The sequence below is a fragment of the Pristiophorus japonicus genome, chromosome 1 (assembly GCF_044704955.1).
Source record: "Pristiophorus japonicus isolate sPriJap1 chromosome 1, sPriJap1.hap1, whole genome shotgun sequence".
Classification (NCBI taxonomy): Eukaryota; Metazoa; Chordata; class Chondrichthyes; family Pristiophoridae; genus Pristiophorus; species Pristiophorus japonicus.
The window spans coordinates 476119755-476140166 of NC_091977.1; the positions used below are offsets into that span (position 1 = coordinate 476119755).

Consider the following 20412-nt stretch of genomic DNA (forward strand, 5'->3'; position numbering starts at 1 on the left):
TGCTGACACACACATGCAAGTGTTCAAGCAAAACGGCGAAGGCACTGTCCTGTGCCTCAGCTGCAACATGTTCAGCTGCAAACTGCTCGTCATATTATGAGCTCTGCCTTTAGCGAATTGCCACTTACCACGCACATACTTACTTCAAAAGAATGCGCACTGCTTCAAGACGGAGTGCAACCAACCACCTAAGGACGACTTTGCTTTGCTTTGTTTTCGACTGCACTGCTCCGCTCCCCACCTGTCAATCGAAGGGAAGCGGCAGAGGTGCCTATCTTTGGTGATTCTCTGCCGCATGCCTTTCAATGCTGCCCGTCTTGTGTACTTCCTGATGTCGCAGCTATTTTTCACAGCCTGGGCCGGCGGCGCAATGGATAACGCGTCTGACTACGGATTAGAAGATTGCAGGTTCGGCTCCTACCTGGCTCGAGCATTTTTGCAATCTTTGCATTCTGGCTTTGGATGCCACGGAAGCGAACATATTTGGTCACATTTTCCAGTTACTAAGCTGGCAAGTGTCTTCTTAGCGCAGTAGGCAGCGTGTCAGTCTCATAATCTGAAGTTCCTGAGTTCGATCCTTAGAGAAGGCATTGATACTTGCATAGAAGTTTTTCCTTCTTTCATTTCAGCTGCATTCATGCAAAAATCGGAAAGTTTTGCTGCGACAGCACACCAAAGGATTTGATGTCCCTCAGCCTGCGGTGACCTTCAGAAGCAGATGGGCTCACACCACACCTGACACAACTCTTGCGTCTGAACAATTACCCGAGCCAAAAGAAAAGTGGAGAATGCGGGCATTGATCCCGCTACCTCTCACATGCAAAGCGAGCGCTCTACCATTTGAGCTAATTCCCCATTCACGTCTGGCATTAGCTCCCAGTTTGCATCTGACTAGCCCCTTATCACTTGCCTCCTCGCTATTCCACGACCAGCAGAAATCTCCTGCTTCAGGTTGGCCTGCTCACTGAACACTTTCAATGCTTTGCTCCAATCGACGTTACTGAGCAATAGCAGGCGAGCAAGGGCAGGACTGGAAGCCATGGATATGGTGAAAGATGCCGAGAAGAGCTCGAGCCTGCGCAAGGGAAGCGACTTGAGCGCAACGTCGCAGCCGCCACGAGCGTGAGGGAGCAGGCGAGAGCCCTTTCTGACTGATGGACAGATGACTTCTATTGCCTGAGGCTTTGCCTGAAAGAAAGTGCTGGCTCTTTACATGCATTGCTGCTCAAAGGCACTCCCTGCTGACACACACATGCAAGTGTTCAAGCAAAACGGCGAAGGCACTGTCCTGTGCCTCAGCTGCAACATGTTCAGCTGCAAACTGCTCGTCATATTATGAGCTCTGCCTTTAGCGAATTGCCACTTACCACGCACATACTTACTTCAAAAGAATGCGCACTGCTTCAAGACGGAGTGCAACCAACCACCTAAGGACGACTTTGCTTTGCTTTGTTTTCGACTGCACTGCTCCGCTCCCCACCTGTCAATCGAAGGGAAGCGGCAGAGGTGCCTATCTTTGGTGATTCTCTGCCGCATGCCTTTCAATGCTGCCCGTCTTGTGTACTTCCTGATGTCGCAGCTATTTTTCACAGCCTGGGCCGGCGGCGCAATGGATAACGCGTCTGACTACGGATTAGAAGATTGCAGGTTCGGCTCCTACCTGGCTCGAGCATTTTTGCAATCTTTGCATTCTGGCTTTGGATGCCACGGAAGCGAACATAGTTGGTCACATTCTCCAGTTACTAAGCTGGCAAGTGTCTTCTTAGCGCAGTAGGCAGCGTGTCAGTCTCAGAATCTGAAGGTCCTGAGTTCGATCCTTAGAGAAGGCATTGATACTTGCATAGAAGTTTTTCCTTCTTTCATTTCAGCTGCATTCATGCAAAAATCGGAAAGTTTTGCTGCGACAGCACACCAAAGGATTTGATGTCCCTCAGCCTGCGGTGACCTTCAGAAGCAGATGGGCTCACACCACACCTGACACAACTCTTGCGTCTGAACAATTACCCGAGCCAAAAGAAAAGTGGAGAATGCGGGCATTGATCCCGCTACCTCTCACATGCAAAGCGAGCGCTCTACCATTTGAGCTAATTCCCCATTCACGTCTGGCATTAGCTCCCAGTTTGCATCTGACTAGCCCCTTATCACTTGCCTCCTCGCTATTCCACGACCAGCAGAAATCTCCTGCTTCAGGTTGGCCTGCTCACTGAACACTTTCAATGCTTTGCTCCAATCGACGTTACTGAGCAATAGCAGGCGAGCAAGGGCAGGACTGGAAGCCATGGATATGGTGAAAGACGCCGAGAAGAGCTCGAGCCTGCGCAAGGGAAGCGACTTGAGCGCAACGTCGCAGCCGCCACGAGCGAGAGGGAGCAGGCGAAAGCCCTTTCTGACTGATGGACAGATGACTTCTATTGCCTGAGGCTTTGCCTGAAAGAAAGTGCTGGCTCTTTACATGCATTGCTGCTCAAAGGCACTCCCTGCTGACACACACATGCAAGTGTTCAAGCAAAACGGCGAAGGCACTGTCCTGTGCCTCAGCTGCAACATGTTCAGCTGCAAACTGCTCGTCATATTATGAGCTCTGCCTTTAGCGAATTGCCACTTACCACGCACATACTTACTTCAAAAGAATGCGCACTGCTTCAAGACGGAGTGCAACCAACCACCTAAGGACGACTTTGCTTTGCTTTGTTTTCGACTGCACTGCTCCGCTCCCCACCTGTCAATCGAAGGGAAGCGGCAGAGGTGCCTATCTTTGGTGATTCTCTGCCGCATGCCTTTCAATGCTGCCCGTCTTGTGTACTTCCTGATGTCGCAGCTATTTTTCACAGCCTGGGCCGGCGGCGCAATGGATAACGCGTCTGACTACGGATTAGAAGATTGCAGGTTCGGCTCCTACCTGGCTCGAGCATTTTTGCAATCTTTGCATTCTGGCTTTGGATGCCACGGAAGCGAACATATTTGGTCACATTTTCCAGTTACTAAGCTGGCAAGTGTCTTCTTAGCGCAGTAGGCAGCGTGTCAGTCTCATAATCTGAAGTTCCTGAGTTCGATCCTTAGAGAAGGCGTTGATACTTGCATAGAAGTTTTTCCTTCTTTCATTTCAGCTGCATTCATGCAAAAATCGGAAAGTTTTGCTGCGACAGCACACCAAAGGATTTGATGTCCCTCAGCCTGCGGTGACCTTCAGAAGCAGATGGGCTCACACCACACCTGACACAACTCTTGCGTCTGAACAATTACCCGAGCCAAAAGAAAAGTGGAGAATGCGGGCATTGATCCCGCTACCTCTCACATGCAAAGCGAGCGCTCTACCATTTGAGCTAATTCCCCATTCACGTCTGGCATTAGCTCCCAGTTTGCATCTGACTAGCCCCTTATCACTTGCCTCCTCGCTATTCCACGACCAGCAGAAATCTCCTGCTTCAGGTTGGCCTGCTCACTGAACACTTTCAATGCTTTGCTCCAATCGACGTTACTGAGCAATAGCAGGCGAGCAAGGGCAGGACTGGAAGCCATGGATATGGTGAAAGATGCCGAGAAGAGCTCGAGCCTGCGCAAGGGAAGCGACTTGAGCGCAACGTCGCAGCCGCCACGAGCGTGAGGGAGCAGGCGAGAGCCCTTTCTGACTGATGGACAGATGACTTCTATTGCCTGAGGCTTTGCCTGAAAGAAAGTGCTGGCTCTTTACATGCATTGCTGCTCAAAGGCACTCCCTGCTGACACACACATGCAAGTGTTCAAGCAAAACGGCGAAGGCACTGTCCTGTGCCTCAGCTGCAACATGTTCAGCTGCAAACTGCTCGTCATATTATGAGCTCTGCCTTTAGCGAATTGCCACTTACCACGCACATACTTACTTCAAAAGAATGCGCACTGCTTCAAGACGGAGTGCAACCAACCACCTAAGGACGACTTTGCTTTGCTTTGTTTTCGACTGCACTGCTCCGCTCCCCACCTGTCAATCGAAGGGAAGCGGCAGAGGTGCCTATCTTTGGTGATTCTCTGCCGCATGCCTTTCAATGCTGCCCGTCTTGTGTACTTCCTGATGTCGCAGCTATTTTTCACAGCCTGGGCCGGCGGCGCAATGGATAACGCGTCTGACTACGGATTAGAAGATTGCAGGTTCGGCTCCTACCTGGCTCGAGCATTTTTGCAATCTTTGCATTCTGGCTTTGGATGCCACGGAAGCGAACATAGTTGGTCACATTCTCCAGTTACTAAGCTGGCAAGTGTCTTCTTAGCGCAGTAGGCAGCGTGTCAGTCTCAGAATCTGAAGGTCCTGAGTTCGATCCTTAGAGAAGGCATTGATACTTGCATAGAAGTTTTTCCTTCTTTCATTTCAGCTGCATTCATGCAAAAATCGGAAAGTTTTGCTGCGACAGCACACCAAAGGATTTGATGTCCCTCAGCCTGCGGTGACCTTCAGAAGCAGATGGGCTCACACCACACCTGACACAACTCTTGCGTCTGAACAATTACCCGAGCCAAAAGAAAAGTGGAGAATGCGGGCATTGATCCCGCTACCTCTCACATGCAAAGCGAGCGCTCTACCATTTGAGCTAATTCCCCATTCACGTCTGGCATTAGCTCCCAGTTTGCATCTGACTAGCCCCTTATCACTTGCCTCCTCGCTATTCCACGACCAGCAGAAATCTCCTGCTTCAGGTTGGCCTGCTCACTGAACACTTTCAATGCTTTGCTCCAATCGACGTTACTGAGCAATAGCAGGCGAGCAAGGGCAGGACTGGAAGCCATGGATATGGTGAAAGACGCCGAGAAGAGCTCGAGCCTGCGCAAGGGAAGCGACTTGAGCGCAACGTCGCAGCCGCCACGAGCGAGAGGGAGCAGGCGAAAGCCCTTTCTGACTGATGGACAGATGACTTCTATTGCCTGAGGCTTTGCCTGAAAGAAAGTGCTGGCTCTTTACATGCATTGCTGCTCAAAGGCACTCCCTGCTGACACACACATGCAAGTGTTCAAGCAAAACGGCGAAGGCACTGTCCTGTGCCTCAGCTGCAACATGTTCAGCTGCAAACTGCTCGTCATATTATGAGCTCTGCCTTTAGCGAATTGCCACTTACCACGCACATACTTACTTCAAAAGAATGCGCACTGCTTCAAGACGGAGTGCAACCAACCACCTAAGGACGACTTTGCTTTGCTTTGTTTTCGACTGCACTGCTCCGCTCCCCACCTGTCAATCGAAGGGAAGCGGCAGAGGTGCCTATCTTTGGTGATTCTCTGCCGCATGCCTTTCAATGCTGCCCGTCCTGTGTACTTCCTGATGTCGCAGCTATTTTTCACAGCCTGGGCCGGCGGCGCAATGGATAACGCGTCTGACTACGGATTAGAAGATTGCAGGTTCGGCTCCTACCTGGCTCGAGCATTTTTGCAATCTTTGCATTCTGGCTTTGGATGCCACGGAAGCGAACATAGTTGGTCACATTCTCCAGTTACTAAGCTGGCAAGTGTCTTCTTAGCGCAGTAGGCAGCGTGTCAGTCTCAGAATCTGAAGGTCCTGAGTTCGATCCTTAGAGAAGGCATTGATACTTGCATAGAAGTTTTTCCTTCTTTCATTTCAGCTGCATTCATGCAAAAATCGGAAAGTTTTGCTGCGACAGCACACCAAAGGATTTGATGTCCCTCAGCCTGCGGTGACCTTCAGAAGCAGATGGGCTCACACCACACCTGACACAACTCTTGCGTCTGAACAATTACCCGAGCCAAAAGAAAAGTGGAGAATGCGGGCATTGATCCCGCTACCTCTCACATGCAAAGCGAGCGCTCTACCATTTGAGCTAATTCCCCATTCACGTCTGGCATTAGCTCCCAGTTTGCATCTGACTAGCCCCTTATCACTTGCCTCCTCGCTATTCCACGACCAGCAGAAATCTCCTGCTTCAGGTTGGCCTGCTCACTGAACACTTTCAATGCTTTGCTCCAATCGACGTTACTGAGCAATAGCAGGCGAGCAAGGGCAGGACTGGAAGCCATGGATATGGTGAAAGACGCCGAGAAGAGCTCGAGCCTGCGCAAGGGAAGCGACTTGAGCGCAACGTCGCAGCCGCCACGAGCGAGAGGGAGCAGGCGAAAGCCCTTTCTGACTGATGGACAGATGACTTCTATTGCCTGAGGCTTTGCCTGAAAGAAAGTGCTGGCTCTTTACATGCATTGCTGCTCAAAGGCACTCCCTGCTGACACACACATGCAAGTGTTCAAGCAAAACGGCGAAGGCACTGTCCTGTGCCTCAGCTGCAACATGTTCAGCTGCAAACTGCTCGTCATATTATGAGCTCTGCCTTTAGCGAATTGCCACTTACCACGCACATACTTACTTCAAAAGAATGCGCACTGCTTCAAGACGGAGTGCAACCAACCACCTAAGGACGACTTTGCTTTGCTTTGTTTTCGACTGCACTGCTCCGCTCCCCACCTGTCAATCGAAGGGAAGCGGCAGAGGTGCCTATCTTTGGTGATTCTCTGCCGCATGCCTTTCAATGCTGCCCGTCTTGTGTACTTCCTGATGTCGCAGCTATTTTTCACAGCCTGGGCCGGCGGCGCAATGGATAACGCGTCTGACTACGGATTAGAAGATTGCAGGTTCGGCTCCTACCTGGCTCGAGCATTTTTGCAATCTTTGCATTCTGGCTTTGGATGCCACGGAAGCGAACATAGTTGGTCACATTCTCCAGTTACTAAGCTGGCAAGTGTCTTCTTAGCGCAGTAGGCAGCGTGTCAGTCTCAGAATCTGAAGGTCCTGAGTTCGATCCTTAGAGAAGGCATTGATACTTGCATAGAAGTTTTTCCTTCTTTCATTTCAGCTGCATTCATGCAAAAATCGGAAAGTTTTGCTGCGACAGCACACCAAAGGATTTGATGTCCCTCAGCCTGCGGTGACCTTCAGAAGCAGATGGGCTCACACCACACCTGACACAACTCTTGCGTCTGAACAATTACCCGAGCCAAAAGAAAAGTGGAGAATGCGGGCATTGATCCCGCTACCTCTCACATGCAAAGCGAGCGCTCTACCATTTGAGCTAATTCCCCATTCACGTCTGGCATTAGCTCCCAGTTTGCATCTGACTAGCCCCTTATCACTTGCCTCCTCGCTATTCCACGACCAGCAGAAATCTCCTGCTTCAGGTTGGCCTGCTCACTGAACACTTTCAATGCTTTGCTCCAATCGACGTTACTGAGCAATAGCAGGCGAGCAAGGGCAGGACTGGAAGCCATGGATATGGTGAAAGACGCCGAGAAGAGCTCGAGCCTGCGCAAGGGAAGCGACTTGAGCGCAACGTCGCAGCCGCCACGAGCGAGAGGGAGCAGGCGAAAGCCCTTTCTGACTGATGGACAGATGACTTCTATTGCCTGAGGCTTTGCCTGAAAGAAAGTGCTGGCTCTTTACATGCATTGCTGCTCAAAGGCACTCCCTGCTGACACACACATGCAAGTGTTCAAGCAAAACGGCGAAGGCACTGTCCTGTGCCTCAGCTGCAACATGTTCAGCTGCAAACTGCTCGTCATATTATGAGCTCTGCCTTTAGCGAATTGCCACTTACCACGCACATACTTACTTCAAAAGAATGCGCACTGCTTCAAGACGGAGTGCAACCAACCACCTAAGGACGACTTTGCTTTGCTTTGTTTTCGACTGCACTGCTCCGCTCCCCACCTGTCAATCGAAGGGAAGCGGCAGAGGTGCCTATCTTTGGTGATTCTCTGCCGCATGCCTTTCAATGCTGCCCGTCCTGTGTACTTCCTGATGTCGCAGCTATTTTTCACAGCCTGGGCCGGCGGCGCAATGGATAACGCGTCTGACTACGGATTAGAAGATTGCAGGTTCGGCTCCTACCTGGCTCGAGCATTTTTGCAATCTTTGCATTCTGGCTTTGGATGCCACGGAAGCGAACATAGTTGGTCACATTCTCCAGTTACTAAGCTGGCAAGTGTCTTCTTAGCGCAGTAGGCAGCGTGTCAGTCTCAGAATCTGAAGGTCCTGAGTTCGATCCTTAGAGAAGGCATTGATACTTGCATAGAAGTTTTTCCTTCTTTCATTTCAGCTGCATTCATGCAAAAATCGGAAAGTTTTGCTGCGACAGCACACCAAAGGATTTGATGTCCCTCAGCCTGCGGTGACCTTCAGAAGCAGATGGGCTCACACCACACCTGACACAACTCTTGCGTCTGAACAATTACCCGAGCCAAAAGAAAAGTGGAGAATGCGGGCATTGATCCCGCTACCTCTCACATGCAAAGCGAGCGCTCTACCATTTGAGCTAATTCCCCATTCACGTCTGGCATTAGCTCCCAGTTTGCATCTGACTAGCCCCTTATCACTTGCCTCCTCGCTATTCCACGACCAGCAGAAATCTCCTGCTTCAGGTTGGCCTGCTCACTGAACACTTTCAATGCTTTGCTCCAATCGACGTTACTGAGCAATAGCAGGCGAGCAAGGGCAGGACTGGAAGCCATGGATATGGTGAAAGACGCCGAGAAGAGCTCGAGCCTGCGCAAGGGAAGCGACTTGAGCGCAACGTCGCAGCCGCCACGAGCGAGAGGGAGCAGGCGAAAGCCCTTTCTGACTGATGGACAGATGACTTCTATTGCCTGAGGCTTTGCCTGAAAGAAAGTGCTGGCTCTTTACATGCATTGCTGCTCAAAGGCACTCCCTGCTGACACACACATGCAAGTGTTCAAGCAAAACGGCGAAGGCACTGTCCTGTGCCTCAGCTGCAACATGTTCAGCTGCAAACTGCTCGTCATATTATGAGCTCTGCCTTTAGCGAATTGCCACTTACCACGCACATACTTACTTCAAAAGAATGCGCACTGCTTCAAGACGGAGTGCAACCAACCACCTAAGGACGACTTTGCTTTGCTTTGTTTTCGACTGCACTGCTCCGCTCCCCACCTGTCAATCGAAGGGAAGCGGCAGAGGTGCCTATCTTTGGTGATTCTCTGCCGCATGCCTTTCAATGCTGCCCGTCTTGTGTACTTCCTGATGTCGCAGCTATTTTTCACAGCCTGGGCCGGCGGCGCAATGGATAACGCGTCTGACTACGGATTAGAAGATTGCAGGTTCGGCTCCTACCTGGCTCGAGCATTTTTGCAATCTTTGCATTCTGGCTTTGGATGCCACGGAAGCGAACATATTTGGTCACATTTTCCAGTTACTAAGCTGGCAAGTGTCTTCTTAGCGCAGTAGGCAGCGTGTCAGTCTCATAATCTGAAGTTCCTGAGTTCGATCCTTAGAGAAGGCATTGATACTTGCATAGAAGTTTTTCCTTCTTTCATTTCAGCTGCATTCATGCAAAAATCGGAAAGTTTTGCTGCGACAGCACACCAAAGGATTTGATGTCCCTCAGCCTGCGGTGACCTTCAGAAGCAGATGGGCTCACACCACACCTGACACAACTCTTGCGTCTGAACAATTACCCGAGCCAAAAGAAAAGTGGAGAATGCGGGCATTGATCCCGCTACCTCTCACATGCAAAGCGAGCGCTCTACCATTTGAGCTAATTCCCCATTCACGTCTGGCATTAGCTCCCAGTTTGCATCTGACTAGCCCCTTATCACTTGCCTCCTCGCTATTCCACGACCAGCAGAAATCTCCTGCTTCAGGTTGGCCTGCTCACTGAACACTTTCAATGCTTTGCTCCAATCGACGTTACTGAGCAATAGCAGGCGAGCAAGGGCAGGACTGGAAGCCATGGATATGGTGAAAGACGCCGAGAAGAGCTCGAGCCTGCGCAAGGGAAGCGACTTGAGCGCAACGTCGCAGCCGCCACGAGCGAGAGGGAGCAGGCGAAAGCCCTTTCTGACTGATGGACAGATGACTTCTATTGCCTGAGGCTTTGCCTGAAAGAAAGTGCTGGCTCTTTACATGCATTGCTGCTCAAAGGCACTCCCTGCTGACACACACATGCAAGTGTTCAAGCAAAACGGCGAAGGCACTGTCCTGTGCCTCAGCTGCAACATGTTCAGCTGCAAACTGCTCGTCATATTATGAGCTCTGCCTTTAGCGAATTGCCACTTACCACGCACATACTTACTTCAAAAGAATGCGCACTGCTTCAAGACGGAGTGCAACCAACCACCTAAGGACGACTTTGCTTTGCTTTGTTTTCGACTGCACTGCTCCGCTCCCCACCTGTCAATCGAAGGGAAGCGGCAGAGGTGCCTATCTTTGGTGATTCTCTGCCGCATGCCTTTCAATGCTGCCCGTCCTGTGTACTTCCTGATGTCGCAGCTATTTTTCACAGCCTGGGCCGGCGGCGCAATGGATAACGCGTCTGACTACGGATTAGAAGATTGCAGGTTCGGCTCCTACCTGGCTCGAGCATTTTTGCAATCTTTGCATTCTGGCTTTGGATGCCACGGAAGCGAACATAGTTGGTCACATTCTCCAGTTACTAAGTTGGCAAGTGTCTTCTTAGCGCAGTAGGCAGCGTGTCAGTCTCAGAATCTGAAGGTCCTGAGTTCGATCCTTAGAGAAGGCATTGATACTTGCATAGAAGTTTTTCCTTCTTTCATTTCAGCTGCATTCATGCAAAAATCGGAAAGTTTTGCTGCGACAGCACACCAAAGGATTTGATGTCCCTCAGCCTGCGGTGACCTTCAGAAGCAGATGGGCTCACACCACACCTGACACAACTCTTGCGTCTGAACAATTACCCGAGCCAAAAGAAAAGTGGAGAATGCGGGCATTGATCCCGCTACCTCTCACATGCAAAGCGAGCGCTCTACCATTTGAGCTAATTCCCCATTCACGTCTGGCATTAGCTCCCAGTTTGCATCTGACTAGCCCCTTATCACTTGCCTCCTCGCTATTCCACGACCAGCAGAAATCTCCTGCTTCAGGTTGGCCTGCTCACTGAACACTTTCAATGCTTTGCTCCAATCGACGTTACTGAGCAATAGCAGGCGAGCAAGGGCAGGACTGGAAGCCATGGATATGGTGAAAGACGCCGAGAAGAGCTCGAGCCTGCGCAAGGGAAGCGACTTGAGCGCAACGTCGCAGCCGCCACGAGCGTGAGGGAGCAGGCGAAAGCCCTTTCTGACTGATGGACAGATGACTTCTATTGCCTGAGGCTTTGCCTGAAAGAAAGTGCTGGCTCTTTACATGCATTGCTGCTCAAAGGCACTCCCTGCTGACACACACATGCAAGTGTTCAAGCAAAACGGCGAAGGCACTGTCCTGTGCCTCAGCTGCAACATGTTCAGCTGCAAACTGCTCGTCATATTATGAGCTCTGCCTTTAGCGAATTGCCACTTACCACGCACATACTTACTTCAAAAGAATGCGCACTGCTTCAAGACGGAGTGCAACCAACCACCTAAGGACGACTTTGCTTTGCTTTGTTTTCGACTGCACTGCTCCGCTCCCCACCTGTCAATCGAAGGGAAGCGGCAGAGGTGCCTATCTTTGGTGATTCTCTGCCGCATGCCTTTCAATGCTGCCCGTCTTGTGTACTTCCTGATGTCGCAGCTATTTTTCACAGCCTGGGCCGGCGGCGCAATGGATAACGCGTCTGACTACGGATTAGAAGATTGCAGGTTCGGCTCCTACCTGGCTCGAGCATTTTTGCAATCTTTGCATTCTGGCTTTGGATGCCACGGAAGCGAACATATTTGGTCACATTTTCCAGTTACTAAGCTGGCAAGTGTCTTCTTAGCGCAGTAGGCAGCGTGTCAGTCTCATAATCTGAAGTTCCTGAGTTCGATCCTTAGAGAAGGCATTGATACTTGCATAGAAGTTTTTCCTTCTTTCATTTCAGCTGCATTCATGCAAAAATCGGAAAGTTTTGCTGCGACAGCACACCAAAGGATTTGATGTCCCTCAGCCTGCGGTGACCTTCAGAAGCAGATGGGCTCACACCACACCTGACACAACTCTTGCGTCTGAACAATTACCCGAGCCAAAAGAAAAGTGGAGAATGCGGGCATTGATCCCGCTACCTCTCACATGCAAAGCGAGCGCTCTACCATTTGAGCTAATTCCCCATTCACGTCTGGCATTAGCTCCCAGTTTGCATCTGACTAGCCCCTTATCACTTGCCTCCTCGCTATTCCACGACCAGCAGAAATCTCCTGCTTCAGGTTGGCCTGCTCACTGAACACTTTCAATGCTTTGCTCCAATCGACGTTACTGAGCAATAGCAGGCGAGCAAGGGCAGGACTGGAAGCCATGGATATGGTGAAAGACGCCGAGAAGAGCTCGAGCCTGCGCAAGGGAAGCGACTTGAGCGCAACGTCGCAGCTGCCACGAGCGAGAGGGAGCAGGCGAAAGCCCTTTCTGACTGATGGACAGATGACTTCTATTGCCTGAGGCTTTGCCTGAAAGAAAGTGCTGGCTCTTTACATGCATTGCTGCTCAAAGGCACTCCCTGCTGACACACACATGCAAGTGTTCAAGCAAAACGGCGAAGGCACTGTCCTGTGCCTCAGCTGCAACATGTTCAGCTGCAAACTGCTCGTCATATTATGAGCTCTGCCTTTAGCGAATTGCCACTTACCACGCACATACTTACTTCAAAAGAATGCGCACTGCTTCAAGACGGAGTGCAACCAACCACCTAAGGACGACTTTGCTTTGCTTTGTTTTCGACTGCACTGCTCCGCTCCCCACCTGTCAATCGAAGGGAAGCGGCAGAGGTGCCTATCTTTGGTGATTCTCTGCCGCATGCCTTTCAATGCTGCCCGTCTTGTGTACTTCCTGATGTCGCAGCTATTTTTCACAGCCTGGGCCGGCGGCGCAATGGATAACGCGTCTGACTACGGATTAGAAGATTGCAGGTTCGGCTCCTACCTGGCTCGAGCATTTTTGCAATCTTTGCATTCTGGCTTTGGATGCCACGGAAGCGAACATAGTTGGTCACATTTTCCAGTAACTAAGCTGGCAAGTGTCTTCTTAGCGCAGTAGGCAGCGTGTCAGTCTCATAATCTGAAGGTCCTGAGTTCGATCCTTAGAGAAGGCATTGATACTTGCATAGAAGTTTTTCCTTCTTTCATTTCAGCTGCATTCATGCAAAAATCGGAAAGTTTTGCTGCGACAGCACACCAAAGGATTTGATGTCCCTCAGCCTGCGGTGACCTTCAGAAGCAGATGGGCTCACACCACACCTGACACAACTCTTGCGTCTGAACAATTACCCGAGCCAAAAGAAAAGTGGAGAATGCGGGCATTGATCCCGCTACCTCTCACATGCAAAGCGAGCGCTCTACCATTTGAGCTAATTCCCCATTCACGTCTGGCATTAGCTCCCAGTTTGCATCTGACTAGCCCCTTATCACTTGCCTCCTCGCTATTCCACGACCAGCAGAAATCTCCTGCTTCAGGTTGGCCTGCTCACTGAACACTTTCAATGCTTTGCTCCAATCGACGTTACTGAGCAATAGCAGGCGAGCAAGGGCAGGACTGGAAGCCATGGATATGGTGAAAGATGCCGAGAAGAGCTCGAGCCTGCGCAAGGGAAGCGACTTGAGCGCAACGTCGCAGCCGCCACGAGCGTGAGGGAGCAGGCGAGAGCCCTTTCTGACTGATGGACAGATGACTTCTATTGCCTGAGGCTTTGCCTGAAAGAAAGTGCTGGCTCTTTACATGCATTGCTGCTCAAAGGCACTCCCTGCTGACACACACATGCAAGTGTTCAAGCAAAACGGCGAAGGCACTGTCCTGTGCCTCAGCTGCAACATGTTCAGCTGCAAACTGCTCGTCATATTATGAGCTCTGCCTTTAGCGAATTGCCACTTACCACGCACATACTTACTTCAAAAGAATGCGCACTGCTTCAAGACGGAGTGCAACCAACCACCTAAGGACGACTTTGCTTTGCTTTGTTTTCGACTGCACTGCTCCGCTCCCCACCTGTCAATCGAAGGGAAGCGGCAGAGGTGCCTATCTTTGGTGATTCTCTGCCGCATGCCTTTCAATGCTGCCCGTCTTGTGTACTTCCTGATGTCGCAGCTATTTTTCACAGCCTGGGCCGGCGGCGCAATGGATAACGCGTCTGACTACGGATTAGAAGATTGCAGGTTCGGCTCCTACCTGGCTCGAGCATTTTTGCAATCTTTGCATTCTGGCTTTGGATGCCACGGAAGCGAACATAGTTGGTCACATTCTCCAGTTACTAAGCTGGCAAGTGTCTTCTTAGCGCAGTAGGCAGCGTGTCAGTCTCAGAATCTGAAGGTCCTGAGTTCGATCCTTAGAGAAGGCATTGATACTTGCATAGAAGTTTTTCCTTCTTTCATTTCAGCTGCATTCATGCAAAAATCGGAAAGTTTTGCTGCGACAGCACACCAAAGGATTTGATGTCCCTCAGCCTGCGGTGACCTTCAGAAGCAGATGGGCTCACACCACACCTGACACAACTCTTGCGTCTGAACAATTACCCGAGCCAAAAGAAAAGTGGAGAATGCGGGCATTGATCCCGCTACCTCTCACATGCAAAGCGAGCGCTCTACCATTTGAGCTAATTCCCCATTCACGTCTGGCATTAGCTCCCAGTTTGCATCTGACTAGCCCCTTATCACTTGCCTCCTCGCTATTCCACGACCAGCAGAAATCTCCTGCTTCAGGTTGGCCTGCTCACTGAACACTTTCAATGCTTTGCTCCAATCGACGTTACTGAGCAATAGCAGGCGAGCAAGGGCAGGACTGGAAGCCATGGATATGGTGAAAGATGCCGAGAAGAGCTCGAGCCTGCGCAAGGGAAGCGACTTGAGCGCAACGTCGCAGCCGCCACGAGCGAGAGGGAGCAGGCGAAAGCCCTTTCTGACTGATGGACAGATGACTTCTATTGCCTGAGGCTTTGCCTGAAAGAAAGTGCTGGCTCTTTACATGCATTGCTGCTCAAAGGCACTCCCTGCTGACACACACATGCAAGTGTTCAAGCAAAACGGCGAAGGCACTGTCCTGTGCCTCAGCTGCAACATGTTCAGCTGCAAACTGCTCGTCATATTATGAGCTCTGCCTTTAGCGAATTGCCACTTACCACGCACATACTTACTTCAAAAGAATGCGCACTGCTTCAAGACGGAGTGCAACCAACCACCTAAGGACGACTTTGCTTTGCTTTGTTTTCGACTGCACTGCTCCGCTCCCCACCTGTCAATCGAAGGGAAGCGGCAGAGGTGCCTATCTTTGGTGATTCTCTGCCGCATGCCTTTCAATGCTGCCCGTCCTGTGTACTTCCTGATGTCGCAGCTATTTTTCACAGCCTGGGCCGGCGGCGCAATGGATAACGCGTCTGACTACGGATTAGAAGATTGCAGGTTCGGCTCCTACCTGGCTCGAGCATTTTTGCAATCTTTGCATTCTGGCTTTGGATGCCACGGAAGCGAACATAGTTGGTCACATTCTCCAGTTACTCAGCTGACAAGTGTCTTCTTAGCGCAGTAGGCAGCGTGTCAGTCTCATAATCTGAAGGTCCTGAGTTCGATCCTTAGAGAAGGCGTTGATACTTGCATAGAAGTTTTTCCTTCTTTCATTTCAGCTGCATTCATGCAAAAATCGGAAAGTTTTGCTGCGACAGCACACCAAAGGATTTGATGTCCCTCAGCCTGCGGTGACCTTCAGAAGCAGATGGGCTCACACCACACCTGACACAACTCTTGCGTCTGAACAATTACCCGAGCCAAAAGAAAAGTGGAGAATGCGGGCATTGATCCCGCTACCTCTCACATGCAAAGCGAGCGCTCTACCATTTGAGCTAATTCCCCATTCACGTCTGGCATTAGCTCCCAGTTTGCATCTGACTAGCCCCTTATCACTTGCCTCCTCGCTATTCCACGACCAGCAGAAATCTCCTGCTTCAGGTTGGCCTGCTCACTGAACACTTTCAATGCTTTGCTCCAATCGACGTTACTGAGCAATAGCAGGCGAGCAAGGGCAGGACTGGAAGCCATGGATATGGTGAAAGACGCCGAGAAGAGCTCGAGCCTGCGCAAGGGAAGCGACTTGAGCGCAACGTCGCAGCTGCCACGAGCGAGAGGGAGCAGGCGAAAGCCCTTTCTGACTGATGGACAGATGACTTCTATTGCCTGAGGCTTTGCCTGAAAGAAAGTGCTGGCTCTTTACATGCATTGCTGCTCAAAGGCACTCCCTGCTGACACACACATGCAAGTGTTCAAGCAAAACGGCGAAGGCACTGTCCTGTGCCTCAGCTGCAACATGTTCAGCTGCAAACTGCTCGTCATATTATGAGCTCTGCCTTTAGCGAATTGCCACTTACCACGCACATACTTACTTCAAAAGAATGCGCACTGCTTCAAGACGGAGTGCAACCAACCACCTAAGGACGACTTTGCTTTGCTTTGTTTTCGACTGCACTGCTCCGCTCCCCACCTGTCAATCGAAGGGAAGCGGCAGAGGTGCCTATCTTTGGTGATTCTCTGCCGCATGCCTTTCAATGCTGCCCGTCTTGTGTACTTCCTGATGTCGCAGCTATTTTTCACAGCCTGGGCCGGCGGCGCAATGGATAACGCGTCTGACTACGGATTAGAAGATTGCAGGTTCGGCTCCTACCTGGCTCGAGCATTTTTGCAATCTTTGCATTCTGGCTTTGGATGCCACGGAAGCGAACATAGTTGGTCACATTTTCCAGTAACTAAGCTGGCAAGTGTCTTCTTAGCGCAGTAGGCAGCGTGTCAGTCTCATAATCTGAAGTTCCTGAGTTCGATCCTTAGAGAAGGCATTGATACTTGCATAGAAGTTTTTCCTTCTTTCATTTCAGCTGCATTCATGCAAAAATCGGAAAGTTTTGCTGCGACAGCACACCAAAGGATTTGATGTCCCTCAGCCTGCGGTGACCTTCAGAAGCAGATGGGCTCACACCACACCTGACACAACTCTTGCGTCTGAACAATTACCCGAGCCAAAAGAAAAGTGGAGAATGCGGGCATTGATCCCGCTACCTCTCACATGCAAAGCGAGCGCTCTACCATTTGAGCTAATTCCCCATTCACGTCTGGCATTAGCTCCCAGTTTGCATCTGACTAGCCCCTTATCACTTGCCTCCTCGCTATTCCACGACCAGCAGAAATCTCCTGCTTCAGGTTGGCCTGCTCACTGAACACTTTCAATGCTTTGCTCCAATCGACGTTACTGAGCAATAGCAGGCGAGCAAGGGCAGGACTGGAAGCCATGGATATGGTGAAAGATGCCGAGAAGAGCTCGAGCCTGCGCAAGGGAAGCGACTTGAGCGCAACGTCGCAGCCGCCACGAGCGAGAGGGAGCAGGCGAAAGCCCTTTCTGACTGATGGACAGATGACTTCTATTGCCTGAGGCTTTGCCTGAAAGAAAGTGCTGGCTCTTTACATGCATTGCTGCTCAAAGGCACTCCCTGCTGACACACACATGCAAGTGTTCAAGCAAAACGGCGAAGGCACTGTCCTGTGCCTCAGCTGCAACATGTTCAGCTGCAAACTGCTCGTCATATTATGAGCTCTGCCTTTAGCGAATTGCCACTTACCACGCACATACTTACTTCAAAAGAATGCGCACTGCTTCAAGACGGAGTGCAACCAACCACCTAAGGACGACTTTGCTTTGCTTTGTTTTCGACTGCACTGCTCCGCTCCCCACCTGTCAATCGAAGGGAAGCGGCAGAGGTGCCTATCTTTGGTGATTCTCTGCCGCATGCCTTTCAATGCTGCCCGTCTTGTGTACTTCCTGATGTCGCAGCTATTTTTCACAGCCTGGGCCGGCGGCGCAATGGATAACGCGTCTGACTACGGATTAGAAGATTGCAGGTTCGGCTCCTACCTGGCTCGAGCATTTTTGCAATCTTTGCATTCTGGCTTTGGATGCCACGGAAGCGAACATAGTTGGTCACATTCTCCAGTTACTAAGCTGGCAAGTGTCTTCTTAGCGCAGTAGGCAGCGTGTCAGTCTCAGAATCTGAAGGTCCTGAGTTCGATCCTTAGAGAAGGCATTGATACTTGCATAGAAGTTTTTCCTTCTTTCATTTCAGCTGCATTCATGCAAAAATCGGAAAGTTTTGCTGCGACAGCACACCAAAGGATTTGATGTCCCTCAGCCTGCGGTGACCTTCAGAAGCAGATGGGCTCACACCACACCTGACACAACTCTTGCGTCTGAACAATTACCCGAGCCAAAAGAAAAGTGGAGAATGCGGGCATTGATCCCGCTACCTCTCACATGCAAAGCGAGCGCTCTACCATTTGAGCTAATTCCCCATTCACGTCTGGCATTAGCTCCCAGTTTGCATCTGACTAGCCCCTTATCACTTGCCTCCTCGCTATTCCACGACCAGCAGAAATCTCCTGCTTCAGGTTGGCCTGCTCACTGAACACTTTCAATGCTTTGCTCCAATCGACGTTACTGAGCAATAGCAGGCGAGCAAGGGCAGGACTGGAAGCCATGGATATGGTGAAAGACGCCGAGAAGAGCTCGAGCCTGCGCAAGGGAAGCGACTTGAGCGCAACGTCGCAGCCGCCACGAGCGAGAGGGAGCAGGCGAAAGCCCTTTCTGACTGATGGACAGATGACTTCTATTGCCTGAGGCTTTGCCTGAAAGAAAGTGCTGGCTCTTTACATGCATTGCTGCTCAAAGGCACTCCCTGCTGACACACACATGCAAGTGTTCAAGCAAAACGGCGAAGGCACTGTCCTGTGCCTCAGCTGCAACATGTTCAGCTGCAAACTGCTCGTCATATTATGAGCTCTGCCTTTAGCGAATTGCCACTTACCACGCACATACTTACTTCAAAAGAATGCGCACTGCTTCAAGACGGAGTGCAACCAACCACCTAAGGACGACTTTGCTTTGCTTTGTTTTCGACTGCACTGCTCCGCTCCCCACCTGTCAATCGAAGGGAAGCGGCAGAGGTGCCTATCTTTGGTGATTCTCTGCCGCATGCCTTTCAATGCTGCCCGTCTTGTGTACTTCCTGATGTCGCAGCTATTTTTCACAGCCTGGGCCGGCGGCGCAATGGATAACGCGTCTGACTACGGATTAGAAGATTGCAGGTTCGGCTCCTACCTGGCTCGAGCATTTTTGCAATCTTTGCATTCTGGCTTTGGATGCCACGGAAGCGAACATAGTTGGTCACATTTTCCAGTTACTAAGCTGGCAAGTGTCTTCTTAGCGCAGTAGGCAGCGTGTCAGTCTCATAATCTGAAGTTCCTGAGTTCGATCCTTAGAGAAGGCGTTGATACTTGCATAGAAGTTTTTCCTTCTTTCATTTCAGCTGCATTCATGCAAAAATCGGAAAGTTTTGCTGCGACAGCACACCAAAGGATTTGATGTCCCTCAGCCTGCGGTGACCTTCAGAAGCAGATGGGCTCACACCACACCTGACACAACTCTTGCGTCTGAACAATTACCCGAGCCAAAAGAAAAGTGGAGAATGCGGGCATTGATCCCGCTACCTCTCACATGCAAAGCGAGCGCTCTACCATTTGAGCTAATTCCCCATTCACGTCTGGCATTAGCTCCCAGTTTGCATCTGACTAGCCCCTTATCACTTGCCTCCTCGCTATTCCACGACCAGCAGAAATCTCCTGCTTCAGGTTGGCCTGCTCACTGAACACTTTCAATGCTTTGCTCCAATCGACGTTACTGAGCAATAGCAGGCGAGCAAGGGCAGGACTGGAAGCCATGGATATGGTGAAAGACGCCGAGAAGAGCTCGAGCCTGCGCAAGGGAAGCGACTTGAGCGCAACGTCGCAGCCGCCACGAGCGAGAGGGAGCAGGCGAAAGCCCTTTCTGACTGATGGACAGATGACTTCTATTGCCTGAGGCTTTGCCTGAAAGAAAGTGCTGGCTCTTTACATGCATTGCTGCTCAAAGGCACTCCCTGCTGACACACACATGCAAGTGTTCAAGCAAAACGGCGAAGGCACTGTCCTGTGCCTCAGCTGCAACATGTTCAGCTGCAAACTGCTCGTCATATTATGAGCTCTGCCTTTAGCGAATTGCCACTTACCACGCACATACTTACTTCAAAAGAATGCGCACTGCTTCAAGACGGAGTGCAACCAACCACCTAAGGACGACTTTGCTTTGCTTTGTTTTCGACTGCACTGCTCCGCTCCCCACCTGTCAATCGAAGGGAAGCGGCAGAGGTGCCTATCTTTGGTGATTCTCTGCCGCATGCCTTTCAATGCTGCCCGTCCTGTGTACTTCCTGATGTCGCAGCTATTTTTCACAGCCTGGGCCGGCGGCGCAATGGATAACGCGTCTGACTACGGATTAGAAGATTGCAGGTTCGGCTCCTACCTGGCTCGAGCATTTTTGCAATCTTTGCATTCTGGCTTTGGATGCCACGGAAGCGAACATATTTGGTCACATTTTCCAGTTACTAAGCTGGCAAGTGTCTTCTTAGCGCAGTAGGCAGCGTGTCAGTCTCATAATCTGAAGTTACTGAGTTCGATCCTTAGAGAAGG

The 20412-nt window shown here is 50.9% G+C and overlaps 10 non-coding genes across 10 annotated transcripts; all 10 read left to right on the top strand.

Annotated features, from left to right (window-relative positions):
* Positions 1-1756: 1756 nt before the first annotated feature.
* Positions 1757-1829, top strand: trnal-cag (transfer RNA leucine (anticodon CAG)). The gene has a single exon. It is a non-coding gene; the product is annotated as a tRNA-Leu (tRNA).
* A 2405-nt stretch (positions 1830-4234) lies between these two features.
* Positions 4235-4307, top strand: trnal-cag (transfer RNA leucine (anticodon CAG)). Its single transcript has one exon. It is a non-coding gene; the product is annotated as a tRNA-Leu (tRNA).
* A 1166-nt stretch (positions 4308-5473) lies between these two features.
* trnal-cag (transfer RNA leucine (anticodon CAG)) lies at positions 5474-5546 on the top strand. The gene has a single exon. It is a non-coding gene; the product is annotated as a tRNA-Leu (tRNA).
* Positions 5547-6712: 1166 nt separating this feature from the next.
* trnal-cag (transfer RNA leucine (anticodon CAG)) lies at positions 6713-6785 on the top strand. The gene has a single exon. It is a non-coding gene; the product is annotated as a tRNA-Leu (tRNA).
* Positions 6786-7951: 1166 nt separating this feature from the next.
* Positions 7952-8024, top strand: trnal-cag (transfer RNA leucine (anticodon CAG)). Its single transcript has one exon. It is a non-coding gene; the product is annotated as a tRNA-Leu (tRNA).
* A 2405-nt stretch (positions 8025-10429) lies between these two features.
* On the top strand, positions 10430-10502 carry trnal-cag (transfer RNA leucine (anticodon CAG)). Its single transcript has one exon. It is a non-coding gene; the product is annotated as a tRNA-Leu (tRNA).
* Positions 10503-12907: 2405 nt separating this feature from the next.
* On the top strand, positions 12908-12980 carry trnam-cau (transfer RNA methionine (anticodon CAU)). The gene has a single exon. It is a non-coding gene; the product is annotated as a tRNA-Met (tRNA).
* A 1166-nt stretch (positions 12981-14146) lies between these two features.
* trnal-cag (transfer RNA leucine (anticodon CAG)) lies at positions 14147-14219 on the top strand. Its single transcript has one exon. It is a non-coding gene; the product is annotated as a tRNA-Leu (tRNA).
* Positions 14220-15385: 1166 nt separating this feature from the next.
* Positions 15386-15458, top strand: trnam-cau (transfer RNA methionine (anticodon CAU)). Its single transcript has one exon. It is a non-coding gene; the product is annotated as a tRNA-Met (tRNA).
* Positions 15459-17863: 2405 nt separating this feature from the next.
* Positions 17864-17936, top strand: trnal-cag (transfer RNA leucine (anticodon CAG)). The gene has a single exon. It is a non-coding gene; the product is annotated as a tRNA-Leu (tRNA).
* The last annotated feature ends 2476 nt before the right edge of the window (positions 17937-20412 follow it).